Here is a 19,891-nt window from a genome sequence, read left to right as displayed (position 1 = left end):
CCTGTAATCCCAGCTAACTGGGAGGCTGAGGCAGGAGAATCGCTTGAACCTGGAAGGCAGAGGTTGCAGTGAGCCAAGATCATGCCACTGCACTCCAGTCTGGGCAACAAGAGTGAAACTCTGTGTAAAAAAAAAAAAAAAAAAAAAAAAAAAAAAAAAAATTCTTACTTTATTAAAAAAACAATTACTACAAATTTTCATTGAAATAAGACTTTTCTAAAAAGTAAAGGAAACAATAATTTACTTTCTATTCTCTAAATTGGAATTAACGGTAATTAAAATTTTCACAGGCAGTGTTTTACTCAAATAGAAAACACCTTCTGTAATATTAATATAATAATACAAAACCCAGAGAATACTGAATTTCTACAGGAAACAATAGATTCCTTGAATTATTTTAAGGAACCAATAGGACTACCAACTTTTCTCCCAAACTTTTCCCAAATAAATGAAAAAAGATATTGCCATGGCACCTAAACAGGTGGCTCAGGTATTTTATTGACAACCTCCAAAACATTACAACTATGCAACTGTTGTGTATTTTAAATTATTGTTCTTAACCTGGGGGTAAGAACTGGATTGCTCTAGTTTGTCACTTACCACAGCAAGCAGATGCTAACATTCAATAATCATGCTTTAAACAAGAAGGACAAGGAAATCCACTTAGTTTGAAAATCCTGAACTTAATGACCCCATTAGACATAGTCTGATATCGTGAAGCTTTTCATAATCTCTCTTCATGTAAAAACCTTTAACAATATAAGCACACATATAACGTAGCATATTCATCAGCTCTTTATTTACTTAAGTGGATTACATTTATAAAGAGCATTCAAAAGAATACAGTCTTTTCCGCTTTGTAAACTGGATTCTCAAGTAATTTTAAGGATACGATTTGCAACATAAGTAAAAAAAGGTCTAAATTATAGCTGGGCGCGGTGGTTCTTACCTGTAATCCCAGCATTTTGGGAGGCCGAGGTGGGCAGATCACTTGAGGTCAGGAGTTTGAGACCAGCCTGGCCAACATGGCGTAAACCCATCTCTACTAAAAATATGAAAATTAGCTGAGTGTGGTGGCGCCTGCCTGTAATCCCAGCTGCTTGAGAGGCTGAGGCACAAGAATTGCTTGAACCCGGGAGGCGGAGGTTGCAGTGAGCTGAGACTGTGCCACTGCATTTCAGCCTGGGTGAAGGAGTGTGATTCTGTCTCAGGGAAAAAAAAAAAGATCTAAATTAAAAGGGAAGAAATTTACTTATGGATGTACAGTCTGATATAAATTTTTTTAAATCATTTTTGAAATGTAGAAAAGAAGAAAATAACAATGATCTATATTCCTACCAGGAAGAATTAACTATATCTTGCCATATTTGTTCTTTAGAAAGAGTAGGAAATACTTTTTTAAAAAATGATGTATGTTGATTTCAAGAATTCATATAATGCATCATGTTACAAAGATAAATTTTAAAAATCTCAAATACTATCATTCCAATTGTTAACCTTAGGTAATATCATTTCAGACAGCTGTCTGTCTGTCTCTCTATGAATCTACCTGCATGGATATTTAGGTAGAAATGCTTTTATAAAAATGAATAGAGATGCTGTTTATAACAAAAACAGTACATTAGTTTTTCTTGAATTTCAAGCAATAAAAATAAACTGAATTGAAACTAAAAGAATGGTCAAACCAATAAGTTTACCTTATTTCAGGATATATCCTTGAGATACATATATTTTTTAAAAATTTCTCTGGCCAAAAAAAAATCATGAAGTTAAAGTCATTGTGATTATATTGCTGTTTTTATAAATTAGTGTCTTCTTTAGACAGTATCAATTGACTTTCTTTCTTGAAAGAGTAACACTTTTGAAACATCCTCCCCACCTTTTCTCCCCACCTCCTGAGTATTAGATGTGTTATTATTTGTATATTATTCAGGTTGTAACATTCCATTTTGTCCTGAGAATATTTTGAAAGTTATTTGGTAGTAACTCTATGCTTAAATGAATTTAGTGCATACAACCTCTGGGTATGCTATTTTTCTACTTTGCTTTCAATTCTTCCTACTGTTTGATAAATGTCAACCCACCAATTTGAAACAGTCATTCATAATCCCCACTACTTTGGGTGTATGAAATTATGTAACCCATTATTACTAATTCACTAAAATGTTATTGAGTGTCTACTCGGTGTTAGGCATGATTGAACTATAGAAATTCGATGTTGAGTAACACACAGTCTCTGTCCTCAAGAATTAAGAGCAATCAACATATATTAAATTTCTCATGTGTTAGCTCCATGAGAGACATTTTGGTATTTCTCTATCCTCAGTGTCCATCGTAAAGACTGGCATTCCACAGGCCCTCAAATAATACTTGTTTAATTGAATGAGCATTTATGTGCCACTTACTGTGGTAAGTGCATTAAAAGTTCTATCTAATTTTATCTTGACAACAACCTATTAGGTAGGCATTTGTTTTCTCCATTTTATAAATGAGGAAGCTGAGTCTCAGTAAGTAATATTCTAAAGTTATACAACAGGGTTTGATTGTAAAAGTCATTCTCTTTTCATGACAGCAGGCCTTGGTCATTTATGGTGGAAGTAATAGAGGAAAGAGGCACGTGAACTGCTGATTATAACACAGTGGTGTAAGTCATAGGACAGTGTATTTAAGGTCTAGAGGGGAAGAGGCTGCTTGGTATTGAATCTTCATTCTACCATTTATTAGTTTTCTGACACTGAGCAAACCCCTTTGCTGCTCTAAGCCCCAGTTTCCTGTCTGTAAAAAGGGGTTAACAATGGGGAAATTAAATGAAATAATTCAGGCAAAATGTTTATCATAATGCCTGCCACAAGTGCTCAAGTAATAGTAGCTGTTAATGCTATTTTTATAGAGTGCCTTGGATGCTCAAAAAAAGGAATACTTTTTTTTCCTCCTGGATTTCCAGGGTGGGTGACATTTGTGGTTGGGCTCTGTTGAACACATAGGAATTCATCCGGTGAGAGGTAGATGGTGCCTGGGCAGAAAGAGAAGCATGAAACCTGGAAGGAGAGATCCCGCTGAGTTGCATGGTATCTGCATTACCCTATGTAACTCCTAACACTTCCTTCCTTCACTTGTATACCTCAAGGGTGTCCAAACAGGAGTATCTGTGTTTAGAGAGGCTGACTTGAAAATAGACCATCTTATCTTACTGGACCATCTTCCCACTGAGTAGGTGAATTAGTCAGTGTCTGTACAGAGCCCAAGAAATGTGAGGTGATAGGGCAGGCCTAGGGCTATTAGTCCAGGAGGCCAGGGGCCATTCCAGGCCAGCTTAAGAGTAATGGATGGCCCTAAAAATGAGCCTACAGCCTGCCTGAGATTCTAGAACAGTGTTTCTCAAACATTTTTTTCATTATCCCTGCTTTATGCATGAGAAGAGTAAGATTTTCACCCATTTCTAAGAACCCACTTGAATGAGCCAGACTTCAGAGGACCTCTCAGGTAAGTTGCTTTCTTAGCTGACCCTAGACTTGAAGGCTCCTGCTGCTGTTACAAAAAGCCACTTTTTATTATGCTTTCAGTTGTACTTCCAATGATTCCAGCTAGAAAAATAATCTTGGCTACCACACTAAGCTCCCGACTGGCTTCTCTCTGCTTCCAGATGTATCCTTCCTTTCACAATCTATTTTCCATATAGCAGTCTGAGTGACCTTTTAAGAATATAATCACGGGCCGGGTATGGTGGCTTATGCCTGTAATCCCAGCACTTTGGGAGGCCGAGGCAGGTAGATCACCTGAGGTCAGGAGTTCGAGAGCAGCCTGGCCAACATGGTAAAACCCCGTCTCTACTAAAAATACAAAAAATTAACCAGGCGTGGTGGCAGGCATCTGTAATCCCAGCTACTCAGGAGGCTGAGGAAGGAGAATCGCTTTAACCTGAGAGGCAGAGGTTGCAGTGAGCTGAGATCATGCCATTGCACTCCAGCCTGAGCAACTAGAGGGAAACTCCATCTCAAAAAAAAAAAAAGAAAAAAGAAAAGAATATAATCAGATCTTGTCTCTCCCCAGTGCAAAACTCTCCAATAACTTTCCATTGAACTTAGAATAAAATTTGGACTCTATATCACAGCCCCGAAAGTCTCCCTGATCTGACTCCTACCTGTTGCTCTAATCTCATCTGATACCATCCTGTGTGCTGGGGAAGGTGCTTCCACGTCCAGTAAAAAAGCCATCGGACAGAAAGTCACAGGTGTTTGCAGCGAGCAGCTTTTGTGTGTGGAGGTCATGTCAAGAGTATATGGTGGGCGCCAACAGCAGTGGCTGCAGCTCCCAAAGGGCATGGAAGAGGATTTGTCTGCTCGGAAGAGGCAGGAGAGACATCTCAGAAAAAGTGACAGTTATGGAGCTACTATATGAAAACAGTTTAGGAGTAAAATGATTTGAAAAATTTTTAGAAGTAAAACTATGTGAAAGAGAGATGGGTATCATATTCCACGCAGGAGGAACATCATGCAAGGAACCCTTATAGCAGAAGGGAGTGGCCTCATGTGAGCCCCCAAAAGGAAACTGGCTGGGGTGTGATGCAAAAATTAAGCTGGAAAAATCAATAGGGGCCCGACCACACGGAGCCTTTCAGGCCATGATAAGGGCTAAAATCTGTCTTAAGAGCACGAGAGGCCGGGCATGGTGGCTCATGCCTGTAATCCCAGCACTTTGGGAGGCCAAGGCTGATGGATCACTTGAGGTCAGGAGTTCAAGACAAGCCTGGACAACATGGTGAAGCCCCCTCTTTACTAAAAGTACCAAAATTAGCTAAGCGTGGTAGCACTTGGCCTGTAATCCCAACTACTCAGGAGGCTGAGGCAGATGAATGGCTGAAACCCTGGAGGCGGAGGTTGCAGTGAGCCGTGATCATACCACTGCACTTCAGTCTGGGCAACCAGAGTGAGACTCTGTCTTTAAAAAAAAAAAAAAAAAAAAAAAGGCAGCAGGAGAGCCTCTGAAGGGATCTGGCTGTGTGTGACTAGCTGAGGCACGATGTGGCCAGATTTGTTTTAAATGATTGTTCTCATTGCAGTGTGAACACTAAGTAGATGAGCATACGCAGGCTTACAAGGATACAGGATGGCCAACTGGTACTGGCTTGCCTGCAACTTTGCTGGTTTCAGCACTGAAATGTCTGAATCCTGGAAACTCTTCAATCATAAGCAATCCAGCATGGTTGGTTACCCTATGCTAGGCAGTAGTTTAGGTGGGAGATTAGGGTTATCTCATGGAAGAGGAAGGATCGTCTGTTCCCTAGACTTACTCCAGAAGACCTTAAAGGGTCAGCATTGTGATCCCCAATTTCTGAAAGCCCCTTTAAATTAGCCACCTAATATATATAAGAAATACAGTAACACATACACACCTAATGTGCAAATTACTTCAGGTGAGCCTTGATTTTTTTTTTTTTTTTTACACAGGCCTGGTGGCATCACGTTTTTCACATCTCCGCATCTGGACCCTGCCCAAGCGAAGGCTGATCTAGGTAAGAAGGTGGACTAAATCATGGCAGCAGCTTCTGTTCACTGACACGCTGTGCTCTGGCCCTGGGCTTCTGTGCAATGTTTTCACCCACAGGGTTCTGATTCCTGCCTTGTTTTTCCTCCCACATTGTTATGTTAATTCCACTAAAGCTGCTCTTTGCCCATGCTGTACTACAGAGCAGATTAGTAAATTCCAGGTGTCCCCTAAATAAAGTAAGTATTTACGCTCCTGATTTCAAAGCTGCCTCCCAGCTCCTTACTTATCTAAGGCTTCCTACTTTTTTCTAGTCACTCGAGGCAGAAGACTTTTCTTACCAATCAATCAAAAAGAAGCAAGGAAGGAATGCTACTATTTCTAGTCCTATTAAAAATAGCTAACTGGGCCCACTATGTGCCAGGCACTATTTTAAACACTTTCCATATATATTTGTTAATATTTGTATTAATAAGTGATTCACTCAATGGACAGATTTTTATTGATCACCCATGATTTTCTAGTTAATCTCTGAAACATAGGACATGGCAGTGAACAAAACTCTTTTCATGACAGTTACATTCTATAGTTGTAGGGGAGACAGAATGTAACCAATAGAAATATAATATGGCAGATGACAAGTTCCATGGAGACAGATGCCTCAGGGAAAGGGACTCAACAGTGACGGTGGCTGTAGGCACTATTTTAAATTGGGTGACCAAGGAAGCCTTTCTAATGAGGCATCATTTGAGCACATATCTAAAGGTACCCCCAGATTGAGTCATAAAGATTCTGGGGCAGTTCAGGCAAAAGGAAGAGCAAAAATATATTTTTTTCAGTTTATGTTAGAATCCTGAAATCATACCTTTCATTTTTCTATCAGGGATGGATCAACATTTCATAGATCCATTTTTTTCCCTTGTTTAGTATCTGAGAGCATTAAAATTTTTTTTCTTTACTTTTCACATTTCCTACTGCCATTTAAATTTGATTTTTAATGGAAAGTTTGGTATCAATTTATTCTGTTATTCTCCTATTGAATTTTTATACTTTTCATATTTTTCTCTCGTTGATATATGTTCTAATGGTGGAAAGCCAATTTTGTTCCTAATTATGATTTCATTGTCTACTTTAATTGTTGTGTTTATTGGAAAGTAAAGATCAAGCTGTCATTAATCATTATTGCTGGCTACAAATAATAATATGCTTGGATTTTCAGGCAGAGACGCAGGTTGGATTTGTATCTTTAGATAATTACATTTTAATCCACTATTTACTGAATATGTGTCATGTTTTATGTACTGAAGGGAATACAAAGATGGTGACAATGACAGTCTTCCCTTTAGAGAGGCTTTAATCAGATAGGAACAATACATTGCAAAAGTTCATTGCCAGTAGAAGGCAGGGTGTATTGGGATTCTATTCTTGAATAATGAGGGTCTGCAGCACATAATAGTAGCAATTACTTATATAGTACTTACTATGTACCAGTCACTGTATTCTGAATGCCAGTATATCTATCAAGTATTGACTAACTTTAGGGATTAGAAATTAAGGCTCACAAAGATTACATAACTATGTAATGTGCTAAGTGGAAGAGCTGGGATTTTAACCGAGCCAGTATAGTCCTAAAGCTGTGCTGGGGTTAAGGAGGGAGGGAAACCCTTGCCTTCAAGACTATGAGGAATAGGCCTCAAGGAAACCAAAAGTGTAAGTTCACGGGCATGGTTAGGATTGGACAAAACAATCTAACAGAGGTAGCTAAACAGACTTGAGACCGAGAGCAGGATATGGAGACATCATAAACCGTTGAGACTGGCAGATAAAAGCCCAAGACAGTCTCAAGTTGAAAATTTTTGCCTTTATACACAGGCCAGGAGGGAGTGATTAAAGGCACCTCCTCAGATGGTACATGTTAAGTGCAAATAGCGTTTGGATCAAAGCAGAAAGAAAAACCTTGGAAGTGCTGGAGTGAAGCGGTGACTGTGTCCTGGGTCTCATTTAAGCTAACAGTGAATGTTCTTCTAGAATAGAAGTGGAAATAACATGCATTGATTAGTTCATTCCTTTTTCATTCATTTAAATTTTTTTACATTCAGTGCTGTTATTTATTTTTGACACTTCATTTGCTTTTTTTCTAGTTTTCATACTCCTGATGAAGGATTGGCTTCTTCCTGCCCATACCTGCCTCATATTTACATTTCTTTTCTTTTTTGAGACAGAGTTTCGCTCTCGTTGCCCAGGCTGGAGTCCAATGGCACAATCTCGGCTCACTGCAACCTCTGCCTCCTGGGTTCAAGCAATTCTCCTGCCTCAGCCTCCCAAGTAGCTGGGATTACAGGCATGCACCACCATGCCCGGCTAATTTTTTTTGTATTTTTAATAGAGACAGGGTTTCACCATGTTGGTCTGGCTGGTCTCGAACTCCTGACCTCATGTGATCCATGCGCCTCAGCCTCCCAAAGTGCTGGGATTACAGGCATGAACCACTGCACCCAGCCTTCTCATATCTAAATTTCTTACACCATTTCCTTTGCCTGTTTTCACCCCTTACTGTCTTGTGGTATCTCTTTTGGCTCTGGAAATCTGGGTTCTGATCCTATTTGTGCCCTGAATTTACTGTCTACCTAGAAAAGTAATTTGGTGAGTGGGTTTCATTTCTTTGCAGGGGGGACTATGGAATTGCACTGCAAGTAGGGAGAACAAAAGGCCTTTTTACAGATGAGGACACTGAGGTGCAATGAGGTTAAGTGACTTGCACAAGAGTACTGTTAGTAATTGGCAAAGCTGGACTTGAGTCCAAGCCTTCTGACACTGCTTTTTTCTTAGTTTGCCCTGCCCTGGTAGAAACCATCTCAGGTGAAGATTGATCAGTCTTAGACCAGTTGTACATGCTGTGAGTGCTCCATATTCTATGACTTAAAGAAGAGGAATTAGTAAACGAGTAGGCCTGTTTTCTGAATGAGACCTGTTGTCCCCAATCAGTCCTGTAAGGAATTTCAAGAGCCAGGGCTCTGGGTCAAAGCACCTGGGTTCAAATTGCAGCTCAGCAGCTTACTAGCTGTGTGACCCTGGACAAGTTACCCTCCTGGGCCTCAGCTTCTTCCTTGTAAATGGAGATAATAATAGTACCTACTTCATAGGCTTTTCCGTAAAAATCAATGTGTTAAAACAGGTAAAGCCCTTGGAAGAGTGGCCAGTACGTGGTGAGTGATCACTAAGCAGCAGTAATTATCTTAATTATTTAAAGGCATAGACTGTTCCTTCATCTTTTGCTTGAGAACCAAAGCATAGAAACACTCTTGATGTTCTTAAGCAGTGTCTTAGCTGCAGGTAGAAGCATTAGGACTTTGCCATCTGCGAAGACCCCTGACCATATTAATACTTCTATTTAAGTGAAGCTGGATTCCTTTAATTGACTTCACAACCTGTCATTCTCCACTGACAGGGTGACCCTGAAAATGATAATCTTCCTGTGAAGGCTAACATATATAGTCAAGAATGAAATGATTTGTATCTAGTCATATTTTTAGAGTGAATTGAGTGAATTTTTATAGGGACAGGAAAGAGAAAGTATTACAAGTGAGAAGAAAGGAAATATAAAGAGGCTGGTTAGAGGTGCTTAAAGACAAATTATCCATGTGAAATAGTGTGGAGGAAAATGTCTGACAAGTAGTGGGAACTCCAGGAATGATTTTTTTTTTTTTTTTTTGAGACAGGGTCTCACTCTGTTGCCCAGGCTGGAGTGCAGTGGCGTGATCTTGTCTCACTGCAACCTTTGCCTCCCGGGTTCAAGCAATTCTCCTGTCTCAGCCTCCCAAGTAGCTGGGACTATAGGCGCCTGCCAACAAGCCTGGCTAATTTTTGCATTTTTAGTAGAGACAGGGTTTTACTGTCTTGGCCAGGCTGGTCTCTAACTCCTGACCTTGTGATCTGCCTGCCTTGGCCTCCCAAAGTGCTGGGATTACAGGCATGTGCTACTATGCCGAGCTAACTTTTGTATTTTCAGAAGATACAGGGTTTCACCATGTTGGCCAGGCTGGTCTTACACTCCTGACGTCTTGATCCACCCTCCTTGGCCTCCCAAAGTGCTGGGATTATAGGCATGAGATACTGCACCTGGGGGGCCTCAGGAATGATTTTTAAAAGGAAAATGTACCATTTGCTTTGGGGCCCTCTAACTGACTATTTCTCTCAAACTTTCTTCAGCAAAATTCACATGTCTCACGTCTTCACATATTGATCTTGCTACAATATTCGGATAAATTGCTTATTTAAATAAAATTATGTATGTGAGGTTTCTTAAGAAAGTATGAGGCATTATGGAATTTTGAGGCATTGTAGCCTCAGTTCAACTTTGACAATAATAAAAAATATTTGACTGGGGCAGAACCCTTTATTTGAAGGGAACAATATATGGGTGAGGATTTCTTGGATGATTTTGGCATACATGTGAAAAGTTCTTCTAAGTGTGTGTGTGGGATGGGAAGAGTGCTGTTTTTCAGCTTTCTCTGCTTTAATGGGCACTAAATTTTGACTTCACTGAGGCCATACCTAGCAGTTGTCAGGCCAGAAAATATATAGCCCACACTGTGTAAAGTGTTCTAAGCTTAGTTTTTGAAGATTCATTTCTTTATTTAAAAGCAAAGGAAATGGGAAGAGATATAGAGAAATAGGGGCTCCCTACCTTCTTGAATTTCTTTCAAAATAGAGGTAGTGAAAGAAGAAAATAGATGGTAAAACTTAGAAGAGTGAGGAGGTTTTCTTCCAGAATGTCAATTCTTTCCCTTGAAATAACCTAGGAAGTCTCCATAATTGAAATCCTAGCTCTTAAAGAATAATTCCTTCAGGTTGGGCATGGTGGCTTATGCCTGTAATCCTAGCACTTTGGGAGGCCAAGGCAGGCGGGTCACTTGAGCCCAGGAATTTGACCCCAGCCTGGGCAACATGGCAAAACCCTGGCTGTAAAAAACAAGAATAAAAACAAACAAACAAAAACAACCAACCAACCAAACAAACAAAAAACAAATCAGCTGAGCATTGTGGTATGCCCCTGTAGTCCCAGCTACTTGGGAGCCTGAGGTGGGAGGATTGCTTGAGCCCCGGATGTCAAGGCTGCAGTGAGCCATGATCATGCCACTGCACTCCACCTTCCAGCCTGGGTGAGACCCTGTCTAAAAAAAAAAAAAAAAAAATCGTTTCCTCCTCTGAAAGGAAACTAGTTTTACTATTTAAAGCAGATGTGATAAGAAAAATTCTTTCTAAAAGTTCTCAGTGTAACAAATTCCCTATCTAGCCCTGTGGGTTGGCACCCAGATTTGAAAAAGAAATCCTGATGTAATGGAACCATTGCACTTGGCTTGTTGGAAACACTCAAGTGTGGAATGCGGAAAGATTTCTGATTGTCCCGCTATTCTATAAGTCTAAATATGGGTTACACAGGGATCTTGTTGTTGGTAATATTCACAGTATGGGAGTTGGCAACATGGAAAACTACATCATATATGCTGAATATGATCCTATGCTCTCAAGAATATAATGGCTAGTATTGGGGCTAGAAACACTTGATTGATCCCTTAAGTATCAGTGGGTCAAATTATGTGTGCTAAGGAATTGTCTAATTAACTGAATCAAAAAAAAGTTGATGATTGGGGTCTACTTTGTATTTGAAACAAAAAATTTATGATTTGGAGTATTATGGAATATAGCTTAAGAGAGCAAACATTCTCTGCCTTTCCAAGAAGATTGTATAACATAATGTACACAAAATACTGGCTCAGAATGGAAGCGGTTCTGAAGGCCAACTCATCCAAGCATGTGGTCTTTCACACAGAGGTAAAATCAATCGCATCTAGTAATGGATTGGAATCTGAGAGGGGGAGGTATTAAGAAGGACTTACAGGTCTGTGGAAACAGAATTTCCTTAGAATTTCTGTCAAGTAGTCATCAACATGCACTTGAAAATGTTCAATGATAGCAAACCTTCCAAAGAAACCCATTTCATTTGGATGTTTTTTCTTTTCTTTTCTTTGGGAAAAGAAAATATTTTTCATTGAGCTTCTTCTTTTTTATATCCTTTTCTGTGCCACTTACTCCTTCTTCATCCTCTATAAGCTTAATAACCCAGAAATTGTTGTTTATAGGTTCCAGTGAGGCCACATTAATAATAATAATATTATATTGAACCTTAGTTCTTTCCTGTTTACATAGGATTTAATTGACCTCTTAAAAGCTCCTTCAGTTATTTCCTGAAGTTTCTTTCTTTCTTTCTTTCTTTTTTTTTTTTTTAATTTTTTATTTGAGACAGAGGCTTGCTGCCCAGGCTGGAGTGCAGTGGCGCAATTTTGGCTCACTGCAACCTCCACCTCCTGGGTTCAAGCGATTCTCCTGCCTCAGCCTCCCAAGTAGTTGGGATAACAGGCACCTGCCACCACGCCTGGCTAATTTTTGTATTTTTAGTAGAGACAGGGTTTCACCATGTTGTCCAGGCTGATCTGGAACTCCTGACCTCAGGTGATCTGCCCGCCTTGGCCTCCCAAAGTGCTGGGATTACAGGTGTGAGCCACCATGCCTGGCCTATTTCCTGAAGTTTCATTTGTGCTCACCAATTGGACCAATCATATTTTCCTCTATCCTCCTCCTCACAGCATCTTGTTCTGGCCTCTGGTGCCCTGCATTAAAATGGTGCTATGCTGGTTACAGCAGACTTTTCCAATGACCATTTTGAGTTCTTAGGGAATGAAGTAGATGGGGCATGGGGGAGAATGGTCCCTTCTCTAACACCAAGCATGCTTTCTCACCTGGGCCCTGAAGCAGCACTGCTTGGTTTCGTGGTCTCATAAAGTTTTTTACAAACACTAAGAAACTTCTACCTTCTTTCTTCTGTCTGAGCCAGATACTGTTTTTCTTCATTGTCTTTATCTTTCTCTCTCACCTCATCCACCTTACTGACAACTTCCCCTCTTTCCCCAGGTTCTTGTAACCAATTATGTCCTCCTCCTTGTACTTCCAATCTCAAAACTGTCTCCCTGCCTATCTAGTTGTGTAATAAACCTATAAAGGATTCCTTATTCATCAGTTTCACAAAGAAATAGACTGGATATCTCAGATTGGGGTCAGGTACAGGGGTCACCCTGATATACAACAACTTTATTATGAGGTTCTTCAGCTGCTCCATCATTGTTCTGTGGGATATATGGTATTGCCCTTGTATTAGAAAACCTCTGGCAAGATCAATCTTGTACTTAGTGCGTGCTTTCTAACAGTTGCCTCCCTCTCACTCCCTTCCCTATTCTCTTCTTCCTAAAGTCACATTCTTTGATTCATTATCCTTCATATTTTCTGCAACATTACTGAAATCCTGTGCTTTCTCTTTTCTTTTTTTCTATTTTTAAAAACACTTTCTGATAAGCTAGAATATTGACAGTCTTTAGTCTCTACTCAGTGTGCTATACTTAGAGGACTATTGACTTTGGGACTACATTGACCTTGTGTTGAAGCCCAGCTCTGCCACTTCCTTCTCCTGAACCTCTTGTGAATCCATTTATGATCCATAAAGTGAAGGTAACAACCTTATGAGGCAGAAGTTAAATTGCTGGGGTTAAAGGAGCTGAAAAATAAAGAATTTCCAACTCTGTGTCAAACCACATAACCAGTGTCAGTATCCTACACTTCTTCCCATTTCTGTCCCATCCCTTGGTGACTAAGTTGCTCCTCCCTGTGCAGATGGCTGTACCCATCACTCATGAAGAGCCACATAACACTCTCACCGCATGTGTGGTACCTTTTTTCATCTTGCTATTCCTCTTCCAGATAACTGAGTATACCAATGGTCTCTGCTTAACTTTATCATGGAACCTCCATTTAGTATGTGGGTTGATCATTTAAACAAAAGTCCACCCATTCCACCTCTTAGTACTTTAGTAATTACATCAAATTTTCATTAATACCATAAAATCTATAAGTGTCTTAAATAGAAAACACATTTCTTTCTTTCTTTCTTTCTTTCTTTTTTTTGAGACGGAGTCTCGCTCTGTCACCCAGTCTGGAGTGGAGTGGCGCAATCTCGGCTCACTGCAAGCTCCGCCTTCCAGGTTCACGCCATTGTCCTGCCTCAGCCTCCCGAGTAGCTGGGACCACAGGCGCCCGACACCACGCCCGGCTAATTTTTTGTATTTTTAGTAGAGGCGGGGTTTCACTGTGTTAGCCAGGATGGTCTCGATCTCCTGACCTCATGATCCGCCCGCCTCGGCCTCCCAAAGTGCTGGGATTACAGGCGTGAGCCACCGCGCCCGGCCAAAAACACATTTCTTTAATTCGAATCATTGTGTTTGAAATACTGTTCATGGCTGTACATTATAATGGCGGTTAGTGATATGTACACACAGTTGTATAAGTGATCACATTTCTAATTGCATTTGTGAATAGCATTTTACATATTTTCTTTGAAACATCTTAGATTGAGCAAGAACTAACTGTAGCTGCAGTAATGAGATTTTGGGTCTGGGAAGGAAATTAAGACTGAAGAAAAGAAACAGGGAAATGTTGTATCCTACCTCCCAACATCAAGATTTAAAAAAAAACCCATAGCTCATTTTTCCTCCATTAATAATTAAATTCCAAGAACCGTTGCTGGAATTAAATTTCCATGCCCTGAAGTTACTTATATTATAAATGTTGGCATTTCCTGAAACATTTAATGTTCCAAAACATGTTTTTTAATCGACATATAATATTTGTACTTATTTATAGGATACATGGTGACATTTTGTTACATACATAGAATGTGTAATGATTAAGTCAGGATATTTAGGACAGCTGTCTCCTTGAGCAATTATCATTTCTACATGCTGGGAACATTTCAGATCTTCTCTTCTAGCTATTTGGAATATACAATATGTTGCTGTTAACTATAGTTACTCTACTATCGCCCATCAGAACTTATTTCTTCTATCTATTTGTATGTTTGTACCCATTAACCTACCCCTTTTCATTCCCCTCTCTCCACATCCCCTTCTCAGTCTCTGGTAACTATAATTCTGCTCTCTACTTACATGATATCAATTTTTTAGCTCCCACATATGACTGAAAACATGCAATACTTGTCTTTCTGTGCCTGGCTTATTTAATGACCTCCAGTTCTATCCATGTTGTTGCAAATGACATGATTTCATTATTTTTATGGCCAGATAGTATTTCATTGTGTATATACCACATTTTCTTTATCCACTCATCTGTTTATACACACAGGTTGATTCCATATCTTTTGCTATGCAGTAAACATGAGGGTGCAGGTATCCCTTTTTTATACTGATTTTCTTTATAATGATTTCCTTTTCTTTGGATAAATACCTAGTAGTGGGATTGGAATTGCTAGATCATATGGTAGTTTCTTTTTTTGAGATATCTTCATCCATAATGACTATACTAATTTGCATTTCCACCAACAGTGTATGAGTTCCCTTTTCTCTGCATTCTCAGTAGCATCTGTTATTTTTTTGTCTGCTATTAGCCATTATAACTGAGTTAAAATGATATCTCATTGTGGTTTTGATTTGCATTTCCCTGATTAGTGACATCAAACATTTTTTCATATACCTGTTGGGCGTTTGTATGTCTTTTGAGAAATATTCTTGTCCTTTGCCCATTTTTCAACGGGTTTATTTGTTTTTTTTTTATTGTTGAGTTGTTTGAGTTCCCTGTATATTCTGTATATTTGTTTCTTGTCAGATGAAAAGTTTGCAAATATTTCTCCCATTCAACAGGCTGTGTCTTCACTCTGCTTTGCTGTGCAGAAGCTTCGTAGTTTAACATAGTCCCATTTGTCTATTTTTGGTTTTGTTGCCTGTGCTTTTGAGGTCTTAGCCATAAAATCTTTGCCTAGTCCATAGTTCTGAAGTGTTTCCCTTATGTTTTCCACTACTAGTTTCATGTCTTATGTTTAAGTCTTTAATCCATCTTGAGTTGATTTTTTGTTTATGTCAAGAGATATAGCAAGTCTAGTTTATTTCTTCTACAGATGGATGTCCAGTTTTCCCAGCACTGTATATTGAAGGGGGTGTCCTTTCCCTGATGTATGTTCTTGGTGCCCTTGTCAAAAATCAGTTGATTGTAAATATGTGAATTTATTTCTGGGCTCTCCATTCAGTTCTATTGGTCCACAAAACATGGTTTTTAGAAGAAAGACTTGATATGAATTTATTTGGCTTAAATAAATGCAGCTAAATGCATCTTTCTCCTGATGGTATTGGGCTTTTTGAGAAGGATATTCTTGGTAATCCTGATCTCTTAATCTCTACAGAATCATCCAACTGGAAAAGTGATTTATTATGCAAGTATGTATCTACTTTAGAAAATATTACTTAATCTGATGACAAAAGAATAAATAATATGCTCAATAGTGGCCTCATCTGGTTCACAGATTTATTTTGCAATTTATGCTGACTGCAACTTTTTGGAAAAGGCTATTACCAAAAAAAAAAAAAAAAAAAAAGGAAAAGAAAAAGAAAGGCTTTTTATAAAAAGCTGGATCTCCGGGCCCAGCTCCTTCTCATTACAGACCTATTTGCTATACTTATTATATATTTGCTTTTATTTCAAAGTGTCTTTGAAATTTGCCATAGACAATGTAAAATCTTCCTGATGTTAGAACTGTGTTGAGTTCTTTAATTCCCAGAAATTCCCTGGTATTTTTGTAAGAGGAGAAACTTACCCTTCTTCCCATTAGGAATCTCAACAGTAGCCATTTGTCTCAAAATTCCGTTTGAATTTTTTTATTGCGTATATTTATTCCTTCAATCAAATTCAAAGTTTTAGCAATGTCAAATTCAGAAATTGTTTTTATTAAACTGTTTTATGTTTTCAAAAGATTTTTATTTATGTGTTTTGAGGATGTGTTTTGAATCCTAGGAGCATAGTAGATTTCTAGAAGCAGCATGAGGCTGCTATAGCAAGTTATCTAGGGCAACAAAGCTTTGGCTTTTTTATTAGTTTCATAAATTTATATTTATATTCCCCTTTATTCTTTTCAAGCCAGTCATTCTAATAAGTAATGTCCTTTTTATGTTTTTGCCTTTCTATTGAGCTCAATTAACAGACTGTTGAGAATGAATTTGTGGAATCATCTGGAAATGCTTCTAAACTTGTATGTAAATGGTGTGAAAGAACTATTGTGACATCTCCAACTGCAGGAATTGTGGATATGAGATTTTTGCATAAAGTATCGAAATTGTGAGTGGCAATCAAATGGGGAGTTCCCAGAGCAGCTCAGTTTATTAAGAGGAAGCTGTGTATTGTTCATCCCAAGGTGGCACCACTTTTTTATGCTAAGCCCTTTGGGTCAGACTGTGGCTGCTGTGACCTAGAGGGTCTCATCTTAGCACTTGTGACTGAGACTTTAATTATTTTAAATTCCAATATCAAGGGATAGGGGCTAGTTAGATCTGGTTTAGATATTACCTTTAGAACCTGCAGCCTTTTGCCAAAGTTGGGGTTGGTTTAAATGCTTGAGCAGATACCAACTGTCCACAGCCACAGCCGACCTCCTAATCACAAAGAGGACCACGTCAAACTTTGACACTTTGACCCTTTTTAGTATATCCCCTGTGGCAGAAACTGAAATTCAGTCACAATTCTTTTTACTTGACTTGAGGCAAACTTAATGGTGATGTCCAGTTTTAACCTTTGTCACTCTCTCTGGGGTACTGTGGGACAAGTTCTTCTCTAGGCTCTGACAGAAACCTTAAACCATGAGCACTAACATACTTTCAGGACAAAGAGGAATTCCTAACAGGAATTTTGCAAGCATTATGTGTTTTTTGTCCTTGCTTCTAGATGGATTAGTTTATATTCTGATCAAGGGGCGCATAGATCATAGTGTTAATTGCTTAATAAACACAATCTGTTAACCATATTTTTCTGAAGAGAAGCAAAATAATCCTTATATTAGAGGCCCCCTGATGGCCTCCCATAACAGATTCATTATTTCTCCCTGAAGTTTTAAGAAATGCAGTATTTTGTCACTTTTACTCAGAGAGACTTTTAAAATAGTCCTGGATTCAAGTTCCACTTCTGTGACTGAATAACTCTGTGACTTTGGACAAGTTACTTAACCTCCCTAAGCTTACATGATTCTCATGGGTAAAATGGAAGAATTATTAGTACCCACTCATAGGACTATGAGAATTACAATTGGCCCATGAATAACACGGGTTTGATCTTAGTGGATCCATTTTTACGTGAATTTTTTTCAATAAAAGTTATGCCAAGTGTGCCTGTCTCTCCTCCCTCCTTTCTCCTTCACTTCTTCTGCCTCTGTCGTCCCTGAGACAGCAAGATCCCTCCTCTTCCTTCTCCTCCTCAGCCTACTCAATGTAAAGACAATGAGGATAAAGAGCTTTAGGATTATCCACTTCCACTTAATAAAGAATAAATACGTTTTCCCTTCCTTGTGATTTTCTTAATGACATCTTCTTTTCTCTAGGTTACTTTATTAGAAGAATACAGCATCTAATACATATAACATACAAATACGTGTTAATCAACTGTTTATGTTATCAGTAAGACTTATGGTCAACAGTAGGCTATTAACAGTAAAGCTTTTGGGGAACCAAAAGTTATACATACATTTTTGACTGTGCAGGCAGGGGGTCAGCACCCCAACCCCTGCTTTGGTCAAAGGTCAAGTGTAAATGAATGAGGCATGGTGTACATTTAGCCAAAGGCCTAGCACTGGTTAAGACCTCATGAAATGTTGGCTGTATTAGTCTGTTGTCATACTGCTAATAAATACATACCCCAGGCTGGGTAATTTATAAGGGAAAAAAGTTTAATGGATTCACAGTTCTGCACGGCTGGGGAGGCTTCACAATCATGGTGAAGACAAAGGAGAAGTAAAGGCACATCTTACATGGTAGCAGGCAACAGAGCTTGTACAGGGGAACTCCCATTTGTAAAACCATCAGATCTCATGAGACTTACTCATTACTATGAGAACAGTACTGGGAAAACCGCCACCATGATTCAGTTATCCCCACCTGGCCTGCCCATGACACGTGGGGATTATTACAATTCAAGGTGAGATTTGGGTGGGGACACAGCCAAACCATATCATTGGCTAATGTCATCTCTCTCCTCTCCTCTTTCTTTCTCCTTCTTAACCAAGTATGAATCTACTCATTTCATTACCTCACCTAAATATTTAATTTTTACTAGATTTTTACTGCTTGTCCACAAATTGCTATCTTCCTGCCCCTTGATTAGTCTACTAAGAAACACATGAGCTTGGCACACAGCAGTGGTGAGTCCAGTTGCCCTTGTTGGATTGGGATGCATGCCTCTAACTCATGGCCCAATGCTTCCCTTGCTGGGTTACGCAGCCCTTTCTACCCTGGGTAGATCCTTCTGTTTAAGCAGTCTATATATATGGTCACCGGTATTTTACGAAGTGCATTTCAAAATAACTAACTCTTAGGATGGATTTCATGAAATAATGCTGGATTAAGATGAAGAGGGCCTTCCTTGATCCTCATGGTAAACAAAAGAGTTTGTAAAACTCTAATACCAGTATCTCTCCCTGAACAACAGCAACAAAGCAAAAAGGAAGCAAACACACCTGTGAAACTGTTGCCTATATAATCTCTTGTAGGATTCTGAGTATTTGATGGGATATGAATTTTTTCTTAGAAGGTTCCTACTTCAAGATTTAATAAAATTATATTTAAATGAGAAATCTTTACAAAGTAGTGGCTTTGAGTCCACTTGCTTCACTGCATATAGTACTATATTGTATTTTAAGTCCTATCCAGCAATACATTTTTAAAATCCTATCCAGCAATACATTTTTAAATTTTGGGCTTTTAAAAAATGGCACTTCGTTTCATTGGTCTTCTTTCTTTAAAAAAAAAAAAAAGAAAAAGAAAAAGTGAGTGCCAGTGGTACTAGGGTAGTGGAAACAGCAGCATACGGAGAGTCCAGAAACCTGGATTTGAGTCCAGTTCCATTGCTCACTAGTTGTTTGACCAGGGGCAAGTCGCTTTGAAATTTCTTGTCTCCTTTAGCCTCCTTGGGTATGCAGTGACAATAACAGCATCTGCTACGTCTGCCTCACATGGTGGTGGTTTGGCTCAAATGAAGTTCAAACCAAAGAACTTCTTTTGTGGACATTTTAAACAGATGTCATATTACTGTGATTTATAAAAAGATTTCCAGTATTTTATAAAATTGAAACACACATAATGTGAGATAATTAAAATAGGTTTTCCTTCCATGTTACTAGGTTTATAAATGAACAGACATTTTAACAACAACAACCAAAAAATAGGTTTTCTGTCAACAGATGTGGCTATCAGGGAAGTGGGAGAGATGGCAGATCAGCTTTGTCTTGGAGAGCCCCCATGGTCCCCACCTT

General features: G+C 39.0%; 1 protein-coding gene across 6 annotated transcripts in view; it reads left to right on the top strand.

Annotated features, from left to right (window-relative positions):
* Positions 1-19,891, top strand: part of FMN1 (formin 1) — a 423,460-nt gene that overhangs the window by 9,003 nt on the left and 394,566 nt on the right. For all 6 annotated transcript variants that reach the window (XM_031002405.3, XM_055363225.2, XM_055363227.2 and 3 more), the window contains one exon: positions 5,448-5,512. The gene's annotated coding sequence lies outside the window, so the exon portion shown is untranslated. The remainder of the gene's footprint in view (positions 1-5,447; positions 5,513-19,891) is intronic.

This window comes from Gorilla gorilla, chromosome 16, assembly GCF_029281585.2.
Source record: "Gorilla gorilla gorilla isolate KB3781 chromosome 16, NHGRI_mGorGor1-v2.1_pri, whole genome shotgun sequence".
NCBI classification, from domain to species: domain Eukaryota; kingdom Metazoa; phylum Chordata; class Mammalia; order Primates; family Hominidae; genus Gorilla; species Gorilla gorilla.
Note: the sequence above shows the minus strand (reverse complement) of the source record. Positions and strands in the feature narration are given on the sequence as shown.